A 14,788-nucleotide genomic window follows, 5' to 3' on the forward strand; every position below is an offset into this window, starting at 1 on the left:
CAAGGTACTATTTGTTTTGGTACTTATTTGCTTGCTAATTTGTTTAATTTCTGCCATTTTTCTCCTCCTGCCTTACTTCCTTCCCACTGCTTAAACACAAACACATCTCGCGTGCGCGCACACGCGCACACACGCACACGCGCACACACGCACACACGCACACACATCTTTATATGCCAGCTTATCTCTGCAAGGATGAGGTCTAGACTAATCATTAAACTAGTGATTGTGAAATCACCTTTGCAAAATGATGACAATAAGAAAAATCTGACATAGTTGACTCCACCTTGCTTCTGATCTCCAAGCTGTCCTTGGCCATTCTTGAGAGTAGGCCAAGGTAAGTTTAGAAGAAATTCAGTTTATAGTTTAACTTTTAAACAAGAATGATATTTGTCCCTCTTTAAAACTGATCCTTTCCCTGTTTGGGAGCTGAAACCACCTTTGTAAGACTAATGAGTGATCACAAGGTAAGTGTAGTTTCTATAATCCCTTACTGCTCAGGAGTCATGTGGCCAGAGTTCACAAATCTCATGTGGCCAGAGGTCACAAGATTTGTGACTTTCCCAATTGCATCTATAGATAACATCACTATTGTAAAACCTAAGATTTTTTTTTTTTTTAGATGCTTTTCAGACTGACCTAATCCAGACCTAAGACTCATGACTCACCTGGTCCTGTGACCCCACCCAGAGGCAGACTCAGTGCCTAAGGACTGTTTTCCACACCCCTATGATTTCATTCCCAACAAATCAGCACCACCCGTTCTCCAGTCCCCTGCTCATAAAATTGTCCATAAAAACCCTAGCTTCTGAGCCTTCAGGGCTCAGATTTCAGTGACAAATCCAGTTTTCCTGAGTGGGCTGGCCTCATGTCAATTAAACGCCTTCTCTACTGCAATGCTGTGATCTCAGGGAATTGATTTTGCCTGTGCAGTGAGCAGGACAAACCCATGAAGCAATTACAGTTGTTTTAATTCAGCTGACTCATTTGATCCATTAGGACAAAGTTATGGCACCTGATATCGGAATCTATGTTGTTGTATGATTTATGTCAGGCAGGACAATCAGACCTAAGTGGACCAGAAAGATCTCAGGGATACCTAGTATTTTCTTTGCTCAATTCAGCATATTACATTTGCTAAAGAATAACTCAAGCTTGTTTATTTGAATAAATGGCTTAGTTAGCTTCTAAACTGATAATAGGAGTTGTGGTAAATAGTTCAATTGCAAGATACCCTTTGTTTAGGTTCTTATTTATTTGGTAACTTGTTTAATTTCTACCATTTTACTCCTCTCCTGTGCTGCTCCACTCCCACAGCTTAAACACACACAAACACACACACACAAACATAAGATCTATAAAACCTGTGAGAACAGGAACTTATTTATTCATGGCTGTATTTTTACATTTAGAAAATTGCCTAGCACACAGGAAGAGTCAATAAATATTTTTTGCATTCATGCATGTATGAATCTTCATTTATATAAGCCAAAAAAAAAAAAATCTCCATGAGAAATGGTTTCATTGATTGGGAAACATTTATCACATTCATACCCAAAGTACAGCCTGTGAACTAGAAGCATCCGCATCACTTGACAGGTAATTAAAAATATGTAATCTTGGGTCCCACCCCAGAATTTAGGAAATATAATCTACATTTCAACAAGTCCCCCAAGTGCTTTCTATTGCTTATGACAGTTTGAGATGTCCAATCTTTTGTTAGGTAATCATACATGTTTCCATACTCTCACCTTCACCATGATTACTCAAGGCAAACTTTTCTACTGACTCTTAATCAATCAAGACACGCATCAAGACACTCACTAACAAACTCCACATAGCATTGCCCAAACAACTGAAATTGACATATAGAGGGTTATAGATTTGTAGGTGTTTATATAATAACATTAGTTTCTTCCTTCTTTATCTTTATTTTTATTTTTATTTGTATTTTTATTTGTTGAGATGGAGCCTTGCTCTGTTGCCAGGCTGGAGTGCAGTGGCATGATCTCGGCTCACTGCAACCTCTGCTTCCTGGGTTCAAGCGATTATCCTGCCTCAGCCTCCCAAGTAGCTGAGACTGCAGGTGCATACCACCACACTCAGCTAATTTTTGTATTTTTAGTAGAGATGGGGCTTCACCATGTTGGCCAGGATGGTCTCAATCTCTTGACCTCGTGATGTGGCTGCCTCAACGTCCCAAATTACAGGCATGAGCCACCGCGCCCTGCCCTTTCTTATCTTTTAAATCTGAGAAATTTGTAAAACTGTGGCAGTTGAAAAACTTGGGTACAACTACCAATTAATAAAGGAGTACTTATAGAATGCTAAATAAGTGATTAGCTCTGAATTATGCAGTTTAGAAGATAACAATTTAGCTTAATGAATAATCTCTTGAGTTTACAATTTTGTACATAAGCCAAAAGAAAAAAAAAGAAGCAGAAATGCAAGAATTAGAAACTAAATAATTCTGTAATACTGATTACTAGGCAGGCATAGAAAATAGTATTTTTAAGTCTTTCTTATAACTGGTATCATAGTAATTATCTAAGGTAAATACACAAAGGAACATGGAATAAAATAATAGTTTAATCTTAAATATATAAAACCGATGCTTCAACAAGAATAAAATACTTAGCTGAGAGGCTAGGGAAGAATATTATTGAGCAATTTTTGTGTCATCTCTTCCTAAAAGTCAAAAACATATTCAAATAAACAGAAAGATAATGACCGGGCGCGGTGGCTCACACCTGTAATCCCAGCACTTTGGGAGGCCGAGACAGGCAGATCACAAGGTCAGGAGATCGAGACCAGCCTGGCTAACACAGTGAAACCCCGTCTCTACTAAAAATACAAAAAAATTAGTTGGGCGTGGTGGCAGGTGCCTGTAGTCCCAGCTACTCAGGAGGCTGAGGCAGGAGAATGGTGTGAATCTGGCAGGCGGAGCTTGCAGTGAGCCGAGATGGTGCCACTGCACTCCAGCCTGGGCAACAGAGCGATACTCCACCTCCAAAAAAAAAAAAAAAAAAAAAGAGAGAGATAAGAGGAACTGGCACCATCCTAGTAAGAGAGACATCTCAAGTGTCTGCTGGTCACTGTCCTTTCGATAATCTGAGTCATTCACCATACTTTCAACAAAATCTTTTGTTTTTCTTCAGTTAACTAGATTTGGGTTTCGTTACTTACAAATAAATCTCTTTGATTAAAAAGAAGTATGTAGGCAAAAGACTTTAAGTTAAGTGTAGGAGATAATTCATAATTATTAGAAAGAAATGTGATTATTTGAATAATATAAAATATAATGCTATCCCATAGTGAATACATATACAAATCTTGCTGCATTCAGACAGATCACTTGTATTCAGCAAGATTTGTATATATATTCTCTATGGGATAGCATTATACAGAATATACTGGGAAATTAGGTATTCAAATAATTACAATGATCACTGAGAATGAAGACTGTGATTAATGGATCAATTTGGGGATAGATCCATTTAAAGATGAATAATGACAGTTGTGATAAAGGCTACTTTTTGTTACCCTTTATTCATGTGATTCTATTCCTTTAGATAGAGAACCACAAGATTTTGGGTGGTACCTGGTCGCCAACCCAAGACTACATATGCCTGATTACCTGTAGTTAGATATGATCATGTACCTGAGGACCGGCCAATGTATTATAAATGAATGTATTTATGAAAGCTGAGTCACACCATTAGTAAAAAGGGACATGCTCTTTACTTTCTCTTCCAACTTTTCCCACGAATAGAAAATAATCTTTTTGAAAGGTGCTGAAGCAACAACTTTAGGCCACAATATGGAATCCAAGAGTTTAGGATATCATATCCACACTGAGGAATGTTCATAGCAGCCCTAGGCTACTTATATTTGGACTGCAGTGTGAGCAAACATTAAAATTGTATCTTGCTCAACCATTGCTATTTTGGCCTTTGTTGGGAAACTTGATCATTATCTTTCCTATTACACCAAAGGAAAACACTGCTCATAGCAGCATTAAGAGTGAGAGACTGACAAGAACTAACGTAAATTCTTGCTTCAAGGAATGAAGGAAAACACAAGGACTTTAAGCAGAAAAAGTATCTTAGTGCATAATCCTGTAGAGAACTTTAAGCTCAACAAGTGATTTCACAGAATTGGGGATATTCAACAAGAGTTGAATACATACTCTTGCAAGGCGTTTTTATTTTCCTTTTTCTTTTTAATTTGTTGGAACTTAGGTTATAAACAGAATGATCAGAATCTTAACAATAAGAATAGAATTTTTGACCTCCCCAAACTTAGGGGAAAAAGTGGAGATACAATATTATTTGCCTGAAATATTTGTTAATTAAAAAAGTAAGAAGTTAAAAAGCTAATATTTTCTTTCATTTACTCATTCTTTTACTAAATTAAAAAATAATGTGTGCTCGCTTCGGCAGCACATATACTAAAATTGGAACGATACAGAGAAGATTAGCATGGCCCCTGCGCAAGGATGACACGCAAATTCGTGAAGCGTTCCATATTTTTTTGGACTCGGGAAGGGGAACATCACACACTGGGGTCTATCATGGGGAGGGGGGAGGGGGGAGGAGGGAGGGATTGCATTGGGGAGTTATACATGATATAAATGATGAATTGATGGGTGCTGACGAGTTGATGGGTGCAGCACACCAACATGGCATAAGTATACATATGTAACAAACCTGCACGTTATGCACATGTACCCTAGAACTTAAAGTATAATAAAAAATAAAAAAAAAAAAAAAAATAAAAAAAAAAAAAAAAAAAGAAATATACTTAGCAAAAATGTGCAGAGGATGTACACTAAAAACATTGTAACAAAATTGAAGATCTGAATAAAGGAAAATGTCAATTCTCCCAAAAAAAAAAAAAAAAAAAAAAATAATGTGAAAGTTTGCTAACTAGAAGTAGCTGGTTTGTGCCACTCACCAGGAGAGAAGAAATAGTTGCAGATAAACACAAGCTCTTCAGCTAGACCACGCAAGTGGACACATTGGGATTCACCAAGGAAGCAATACAACCTAGGAGAATGGAGAGGGGTGAGACAGAACAGCTGCCCACCAGGGAATGTCTCGGAGCCATGGCAGGACCCCCACTATGGGGAAGCAGTAAGTGAGTGAGAGTCTCCGGGGACCCACATTTCTGCCTCAGTCCTTTGCAACCCTGGGCTCAAGAGATCCACTATGACCTACCCTCAATCAGTGCCTCCACACTAACAGAGAGAGCTATGTGGAGGCTGGGCAGAGCTGCCACTTAGGCACACACAGAATTCTGGGAGCCCTGGGTTGCCAGTACCCTGGCACCAGGCTAGGCTCCCTGGTACACCCTTAACATAGGAGCTGAATCCATGAGGCTAGTCAGAGGACAAACTGAAGGCCTCACCTCCACTTCATCTTGGGAGACAAGGCCCACTAGCCTAGGACAGTAGCATGGCCACCCCAATCCTGCCTGAGCTCTGGGGCCAGAAGCAGCTGTGCACTTCTCTAGGATGGAGTTCCCAGAGGGAGCAGACAGGATGACATTTTTATAGTTCCATGGCCATCACTCCGGTTGCCCACAGGCTCTGGAGGAAGCACAGTGATTAGGGACTAATGTGGACCCCTGGCACAGCACAGCTGCCTTATGATAAAGGAGCCAGACTATTTTCCACATGGGTCCCTGACCCTGCTACTACTCACTGGGCAGGGCCTTCCAACCTAGGACCCCAGCCATCACTTGCCTGGACTCTCAGGCCAGTAGCATTCCTGCATTTCCCAGAGATGGAGCTTCCAGAAGGAGCAGGCAGGCTGCCATTTTTGTTGCTCTGCAGCCATTGCCCCTGTTGCCCTCAGGTTCTGGAGAGAGCACTGTAATTAGGGACTAATGTGGGCCCCCAGCACAAATAACTGTCTTAGGAAAAGTGGCCCAGCGGTTCTCCATTGCAAGTCCCCATCCTTGCTTCTCCTCACTGGGCAGTGCCTCTCAACATGGGCCCCCAGTACAAACACCTGAACACCCAGGCCCCACCTGAACACCTCAGACTGGAGAAGAAACAAGGAACCTGAGCACTTCATTCGTGCTTCCATCATACCACAGTTACCATACAGAGAGGAGCCCATTCTCTCCTTTCTGTGAGCCCCCGAACTCCCATTCTTCACTAAGTGGGGTCTGTATCAACTTGTTCTCATGCTGCTAATAAAGACACCCAAGACTGAGTGATTTTTAAAGGAAAAGAGGTGTAATGGACTCACAGTTCCATGTAACTTGGGAGGCCTCACAATCATGGTGGAAGGTGAAAGGCATGTTTTACATGGCAGCAGGCAACAGAGAAATGAGAGTCAAGCAAAAGGGGAAACCTTTATAAAGCCATCAGATCTCCTGAGACTTATTCATTACTATGAGAACAGTATGAGGGAAACTACCCCCATGATTAATTCTCTCCCACCCGGCCTTTCCCACAATTATGGGAGCTACAATTCAAGATGAGATTTGGGTGGGGACACAGCTGAATCATATCAGGGTCCCCAGATTGGCCGAGTAGCAAAGCCACCCCACCCCTGGCTGAGCATTCCCTGTAGCAAAGACTCTGTGTTTCTCTGAGGGGGAGCTCCCGGAGGCAACTAAAACCCCTCTGCCACTGCCAATACAGTGGTACTGTCCTTGCTGCACTCAGACTGGTGGAAGAGCAAAAACCCTGAGTGTTTTACCCATGCCTCCAGCAAACGATAGCACCCAAAGGAGGAAAGGTCAGTTTGTCTCCACTATAAGCCCTTTGGTCCTGCTACTCATCACCAGGCAGGGACCCCCAGCTTGGACCCACAATGCAGCCATCCCACTGCTGGGCCAATTGCAGAGTGGTGGTGACTCTGCATTTCTCTTGGGATGGTGAAGCCCCAAGAGACAAATGAAAGGCCCTCTGCCACAGCCACTGTCAAGGTTCCTTCCCCTGCTCCTTCCAAGCTGGAAGGGGAACATAAAGCCTGAGCTTACCCCAGGGCCATGGTGTGCAGCCTGGAAGTGTCAAACCAAGATCTATAGCTAGCACTCAAGTAGGAGAGGAACCCACCATGTCAGAACACTGAGAAGCAGCATGGCTCCCATTGTGAGAAAATACAGAGGAGCCACATGGCTAAAGTGCCCACTCAGCTATTATGCTTAAATGCCATCTGCAGGATAACAGCCCAAACTTCAATACCAAAAGTGTTTTGCTAACACACCCCCCATGAAACCAAGGACAAAAATTCAGCTACAAATAAAGGCCTCACACAAAGCTGCAGCCCTTTGAAAACATTCAGAAAAAAAGTCAGCTAACTGTTCTCAAATCATAGCTAAAAGAACATCAGCCCATACAGATGAGAAAGAACCAGAACAAGAACTCTGATAACTTAAAAAAGATGGAGCATCCGAGATGGCCGAATGGAAACAGCTCCGGTCTATGACTCCCACCGAGAAAAACGAAAATGGTGAGTGAATTCTGCATCGTCAATTGAGGTACACAGGTTCTCTCAATGGGACTGACTAGGCAATTGGCACAACCCACAGACAGTGAGGAAAAGCAAAGTGGAGCGAGGAAACACCCAGGAGTTTATGGGACAAAGGGAGCTCCCTCCCTCCGCCAAGGGGCCTGGGAGGGATTGTCCTATCCTACCCTGGAAAGCATGCTTTTCCCACAGATTTTTGCAACCTGTAGGTCAGGAGCATACAGGTGCCACTTGAGCAGACACTAAGACACAAGAGTCTTTGCATACTCCAACTCTGGGAACTGTGGTGAGGTAAAAGATCCATCCATTCTCGTGGAAATGGGGCTGAAACCAGGGAGCCAAGCAGCCTCACTCAGTTGACTCCTTTCCATGGAACCCCACAAGCTAAAACCCACTTGCTTGGTATCCCCACTGGCCAACACAGCAGGCTGGAGACCACCTAAGAAGACAGAGTTCTGGTGGGAGTGGAGTCGCTGCCATCACTGCAGTTCCAGTCAGCTGTTTTCCCCTGCCACTGGTACCAATGAGACTGAGTGGTTTGGGCCAGGAGCAATTCCCCACAGCACAGCACAGTAGCTGTGACAGTCCATGGCCAGATTGTTTCTTTAACCAGTTTCCTCACCTATTCCTTCTCACTGGGCAGGGCCTCCCTGTGGGATTTTCAGCAACTCCAGCCAGGGATTTATGAGCAGAACTTTGACCTCTCTGGGATAAGCCCCTAGAAGAAGTGGCGCCTGTGGTATCTGAGGTCAGCAGTCTTATTCTTTTCTGCCTGCCAGCTTGGGAGAGTCACGGCAGCTCAAATGAGGAGTATTCCTCCAGTAATGCACACTGCTTCACCAAGGGGCAGCCAGACTGCTTATTTGAGTGGGTTCCTGAACTCATTCCGCCTGACTGGGTAAGAACTCCCAATGTGGGTCTCCAGACACCTCATGCAGGAGTGTTCTGACCGGCATCAGGTTGGTCCCCCTCTGGGACAGAGGTCCCAGAGGAAGAAACAGGTTACCATCTTGGGTTTTGCAGCCTCCACTGGTGATACCTCCAGGTGCAGGAGGAACCCAGGAAATAGAATCTGGAGTGGTCCCCCAGCAAACCACAGCAGCCATACAGAACAGTGGCCTGACTGCTGAAAGAAAAACAAACAGAAATCAGCAACAACAAAAATGAAAAATTCCACACAGAAAACACAATCCAATGGTCAGCAGCCTCAAAGATCAATGGTAGATAAATCCATGAAGATGAGAAAGAATCAAAGTAAAAACACTGAAAACTCAAAAAGGCAGAGTGTCACTTCTCCAAATGATTTCAACAAATCTCCAACAAGTGCACAGACCTGGGTTAAGGCTGAGATGGATGAATTGACAGAAGCAAGCTTCAGAAACTGGGTTATAACAAACTATGCTGAGCTAAAGGAGTATATTCTAACCCAATGCAAAGAAGAAAGAAGCTAAGAATCATGATAAAACATTACAGGAATTGTTAACCAGAATAGCCAGTTTAGAGAGGAACATAAATGACCTGATGGAGCTGAAAAACACACCATGAGAACTTCACAATATAAATACAAGTATCAATAGCTAAATAGACCAAGTAGAAGAAAGGACATCAGAGCCTGGAGACAATCTTGCTGAAATAAGGCAAGCAGAATAGATTAGAGAAACGAGAATGAAAAGGAATGAGCAAAACCTCTGTGAACTATGGGATTATGTGAAAAACCAAACCTACAACTAACCAGGGTATCTTAACAAGATGGGGAGAACGGAACAAACTTGAAAAACATACTTTAGGATGTCATCCAGAAGAACTTCCCCAACCTAGCAAGACAGACCAATGTCCAAATTCAGAGAAAGCCAGTAAGACACTCCATGAGAAGACCAACCCCAAAACACATAATCATCAGATTCTCCAAGTAAAAATGAAGGAAAATATTTTCAGGGCAGCCGGAGAGAAAGATTGAGTCACCTACAAAGGAAAGCCCATCATACTAACAGCAGACCTCTCAGCAGAAACCCTACAAGCCAGAAGAGATTAGGCTTGCAGAGATAACATTCTTAAACAAAAGAATTTCCGGGGGGGGCGGAGCAAGATGGCCGAATAGGAACAGCTCCAGTCTCCAACTCCCAGCGTGAGCCACACAGAAGACCGGTGATTTCTGCATTTTCAACTGAGGTACTGGGGTCATCTCACTAGGGAGTGCCGGACAATCGGTGCTGGTCAGCTGCTGCAGCCTGACCAGCGAGAGCTGAAGCAGGGCGAGGCATCGCCTCACCTGGAAGCGCAAGGGGGTAGGGAATCCGTTTTCCTAGCCAGGGGAACTGAGACACACAACACCTGGAAAATCGGGTAACTCCCACCCCAATACTGCGCTTTAAGCAAACAGGCACACCAGGAGAATATATCCCACACCTGGCCGGGAGGGTCCCACGCCCACGGAGACTCCTTCATTGCTAACACAGCAGTCTGCGGCGATCTATCCGCAAGGCAGCAGCAAGGCTGGGGGAGGGGCGCCCGCCATTGCTGAGGCTTAAGTAGGTAAACAAAGCCGCTGGGAAGCTCGAACTGGGTGGAGCTCACAGGAGCTCAAGGAAGCCTGCCTGTCTCTGTAGACTCCACCTCTGGGGACAGCGCACAGCTGAAGACCAACAGGGGAAGCAGCGGAGGCCTGTGCAGATGCGAACGACTCTGTCTGACAGCTTTGGGGAGAGCCGTGGATCTCCCAACGCGGAGGTTGAGATCTGAGAACAGACAGACTGCCTGCTCAGGTGGGTCCCTCACCCCTGAGTAGCCTAGCTGGGAGACATCCCCCACTAGGGGCAGTCTGACACCCCACACCTCACAGGGTGGAGTACACCCCCGAGAGGAAGCTTCCAAAGGAAGAATCAGACAGGTACAATCGCTGTTCAGCAATATTCTATCTTCTGCAAACTCTGCTGCTGATACCCAGGCAAACAGGGTCTGGAGTGGACCTCAAGCAATCTCCAACAGACCTATAGCTGAGGGTCCTGACTGTCAGAAGGAAAACTATCAAACAGGAAGGACACCTATACCAAAACTCCATCAGTACGTCACCATCATCAAAGACCAGAGACAGATAATACCACAAAGATGGGGAAAAAGCAGGGCAGGAAAGCTGGAAATTCAAAAAATAAGAGCGCATCTCCCCCTGCAAAGGAGCGCAGCCCATCGCCAGCAATGGATCAAAGCTGGACGGAGAATGACTTTGATGAGATGAGAGAAGAAGGCTTCAGTCCATCAAACTTCTCAGAGCTAAAGGAGGAATTACGTACCCAGCGCAAAGAAACTAAAAATCTTGAAAAAAGAGTGGAAGAATTGACAGCTAGACTAATTAATGCTGAGAAGGTCATAAACGAAATGACAGAGATGAAAACCATGACACGAGAAATACGTGACAAATGCACAAGCTTCAGTAACCGACTCGATCAACTGGAAGAAAGAGTATCAGCGATTGAGGATCAAATGAATGAAATGAAGTGAGAAGAGAAACCAAAAGAAAAAAGAAGAAAAAGAAATGAACAAAGCCTACGAGAAGTATGGGATTATGTAAAAAGACCAAATCTACGTCTGATTGGGGTGCCTGAAAGTGAGGGTGAAAGTGGAACCAAGTTGGAAAACACTCCTCAGGATATCATCCAGGAGAACTTCCCCAACCTAGTAGGGCAGGCCAACATTCAAATTCAGGAAATACAGAGAACGCCACAAAGATACTCCTCCAGAAGAGCAACTCCAAGACACATAATTGCCAGATTCACCAAAGTTGAAATGAAGGAAAAAATCTTAAGGGCAGCCAGAGAGAAAGTTCGGGTTACCCACAAAGGGAAGCCCAACAGACTAACAGCAGATCTCTCGGCAGAAACTCTACAAGCCAGAAGAGAGTGGGGGCCAATATTCAACGTTCTTAAAGAAAAGAATTTTAAACCCAGAATTTCATATCCAGCCAAACTAAGTTTCATAAGTGAAGGAGAAATAAAATCCTTTACAGATAAGCAAATGCTTAGAGATTTTGTCACCACCAGGCCTGCCTTACAAGAGACCCTGAAGGAAGCCCTAAACATGGAAAGGAACAACCGGTACCAGCCATTGCAAAAACATGCCAAAATGTAAAGACCATCGAGGCTAGGAAGAAACTGCATCAACTAACGAGCAAAATAACCAGTTAATATCATAATGGCAGGATCAAGTTCACACATAACAATATTAACCTTAAATGTTAATAGACTAAATGCTCCAATGAAAAGACACAGACTGGCAAACTGGATAAAGAGTCAAGACCCATCAGTCTGCAGTATTCAGGAGACCCATCTGACATGCGGAGACATACATAGGCTCAAAATAAAGAGATGGAGGAAGATCTACCAAACAAATAGAGAATAAAAAAAAAGCAGGGGTTGCAATCCTAGTCTCTGATAAAACAGACTTTAAACCATCAAAGATCAAAAGAGACAAAGAAGGCCATTACATAATGGTAAAGGGATCAATTCAACAGGAAGAGCTAACTCTCCTAAATATATATGCACCCAATACAGGAGCACCCAGATTCATAAAGCAAGTCCTTAGAGACTTACAAAGAGACTTAGACTCCCACGCAATAATAATGGGAGACTTCAACACTCCACTATCAACATTAGACAGATCAACGAGACAGAAAGTTAACAAGGATATCCAGGAATTGAACTCATCTCTGCACCAAGCAGACCTAATAGACATCTATAGAACTCTCCACCCCAAATCAACAGAATATGCATTCTTCTCAGCAGCACATCGCACTTATTCCACAATTGACCACATAATTGGAAGTAAAGCACTCCTCAGCAAATGTTAAAGAGCAGAAATTATAACAAACTGTCTCTGAGAACACAGTGAAATCAAACTAGAACTCAGGACTAAGAAACTCAATCAAAACCGCTCCACTACATGGAAACTGAATAACCTGCTCCTGAATGACTACTGGGTACATAATGAAATGAAGACAGAAATAAAGATGTTCTTTGAAACCAATGAGAACAAAGATACAACATACCAGAATCTCTGGGACACATTTAAAGCAGTGTGTAGAGGGAAATTTATAGCACTAAATGCCCACAAGAGAAAGCTGGAAAGATCTAAAATTGACACTCTAACATCACAATTAAAAGAACTAGAGAGGCAAGAGCAAACACATTCAAAAGCTAGCAGAAGGCAAGAAATAACTAAGATCAGATCAGAACTGAAGGAAATAGAGACACAAAAAACCCTCCAAAAAATCAATGAATCCAGGAGTTGGTTTTTTGAAAAGATCAACAAAATTGACAGACCACTAGCAAGATTAATAAAGAAGAAAAGAGAGAGGAATCAAATAGATGCAATAAAAAATGATAAAGGGGTTATCACCACCGACCCCACAGAAATGCAAACTACCATCAGAGAATACTATAAACACCTCTACGCAAATCAACTAGAAAATCTAGAAGAAATGGATAATTTCCTGGACACTTACACTTTCCCAAGACTAAACCAGGAAGAAGTTGAATCCCTGAGTAGACCAATAGCAGGCTCTGAAATTGAGGCAACAATTAATAGCCTACCCACCAAAAAAAGTCCAGGACCAGATGGATTTACAGCTGAATTCTACCAGAGGTACAAGGAGGAGCTGGTACCATTCCTTCTGAAACTATTCCAATCAATAGAAAAAGAGGGAATCCTCCCTAACTCATTTTATGAGGCCAACATCATCCTGATACCAAAGCCTGGCAGAGACACAACAAAAAAAGAGAATTTTAGACCAATATCCCTGATGAACATCAATGCAAAAATCCTCAATAAAATACTGGCAAACCGGATTCAGCAGCACATCCAAAAGCTTATCCACCATGATCAAGTGGGCTTCATCCCTGGGATGCAAGGCTGGTTCAACATTCGCAAATCAATAAACGTAATCCAGCATATAAACAGAACCAAAGACAAGAACCACATGATTATCTCAATAGATGCAGAAAAGGCTTTTGACAAAATTCAACAGCCCTTCATGCTAAAAACGCTCAATAAATTCGGTATTGATGGAACGTACCTCAAAATAATAAGAGCTATTTATGACAAACCCACAGCTAATATCATACTGAATGGGCAAAAACTGGAAAAATTCCCTTTGAAAACTGGCACAAGACAGGGATGCCCTCTCTCACCACTCCTATTCAACATAGTGTTGGAATTCTGGCTAGGGCAATCAGGCAAGAGAAAGAAATCAAGGTTATCCAGTTAGGAAAAGAAGAAGTCAAATTGTCCCTGTTTGCAGATGACATGATTGTATATTTAGAAAACCCCATTGTCTCAGCCCAAAATCTCCTTAAGCTGATAAGCAACTTCAGCAAAGTCTCAGGATACAAAATTAATGTGCAAAAATCACAAGCATTCTTATACACCAGTAACATACAGGCAGAGAGCCAAATCAGGAATGAACTTCTATTCACAATTGCTTCAAAGAGAATAAAATACCTAGGAATCCAACTTACAAGGGATGTGAAGGACCTCTTCAAGGAGAACTACAAACCACTGCTCAGTGAAATAAAAGAGGACACAAACAAATGGAAAAACATACCATGCTCATGGATAGGAAGAATCAATATCGTGAAAATGGCCATACTGCCCAAGGTTATTTATAGATTCAATGCCATCCCCATCAAGCTACCAATGAGTTTCTTCACAGAATTGGAAAAAAACTGCTTTAAAGTTCATATGGAACCAAAAAAGAGCCCGCATTGCCAAGACAATCCTAAGTCAAAAGGACAAAGCTGTAGGCGTCATGCTACCTGACTTCAAACTATACTACAAGGCTACAGTAACCAAAACAGCATGGTACTGGTACCAAAACAGAGATATAGACCAATGGAACAGAACAGAGTCCTCAGAAATAATACCACACATCTACAGCCATCTGATCTTTGACAAACCTGAGAAAAACAAGAAATGGGGAAAGGATTCCCTATTCAATAAATTGTGTTGGGAAAATTGGCTAGCCATAAGTAGAAAGCTGAAACTGGATCCTTTCCTTACCCCTTATACGAAGATTAACTCAAGATGGATTAGAGACTTAAATGTTAGACCTAATACCATAAAAACCCTAGAAGAAAATCTAGGTAGTACCATTCAGGACATAGGCATGGGCAAGGACTTCATGTCTAAAACACCAAAAGCAACAGCAGCAAAAGCCAAAATTGACAAATGGGATCTGATTAAACTAAAGAGCTTCTGCACAGCAAAAGAAACTACCATCAGAGTGAACAGGCAACCTACAGAATGGGAGAAAA

At 42.7% G+C, this 14,788-nt stretch overlaps 1 non-coding gene across 1 annotated transcript; it reads left to right on the top strand.

The window, feature by feature from the left end:
• The first annotated feature begins 4,426 nt into the window (after window positions 1-4,426).
• LOC115894495 lies at window positions 4,427-4,533 on the top strand. The gene has a single exon (XR_004054600.1). It is a non-coding gene; the product is annotated as a U6 spliceosomal RNA (small nuclear RNA).
• The last annotated feature ends 10,255 nt before the right edge of the window (window positions 4,534-14,788 follow it).

The sequence above is a fragment of the Rhinopithecus roxellana genome, chromosome 17, assembly GCF_007565055.1.
Source record: "Rhinopithecus roxellana isolate Shanxi Qingling chromosome 17, ASM756505v1, whole genome shotgun sequence".
In the NCBI taxonomy this organism is placed as follows: Eukaryota; Metazoa; Chordata; class Mammalia; order Primates; family Cercopithecidae; genus Rhinopithecus; species Rhinopithecus roxellana.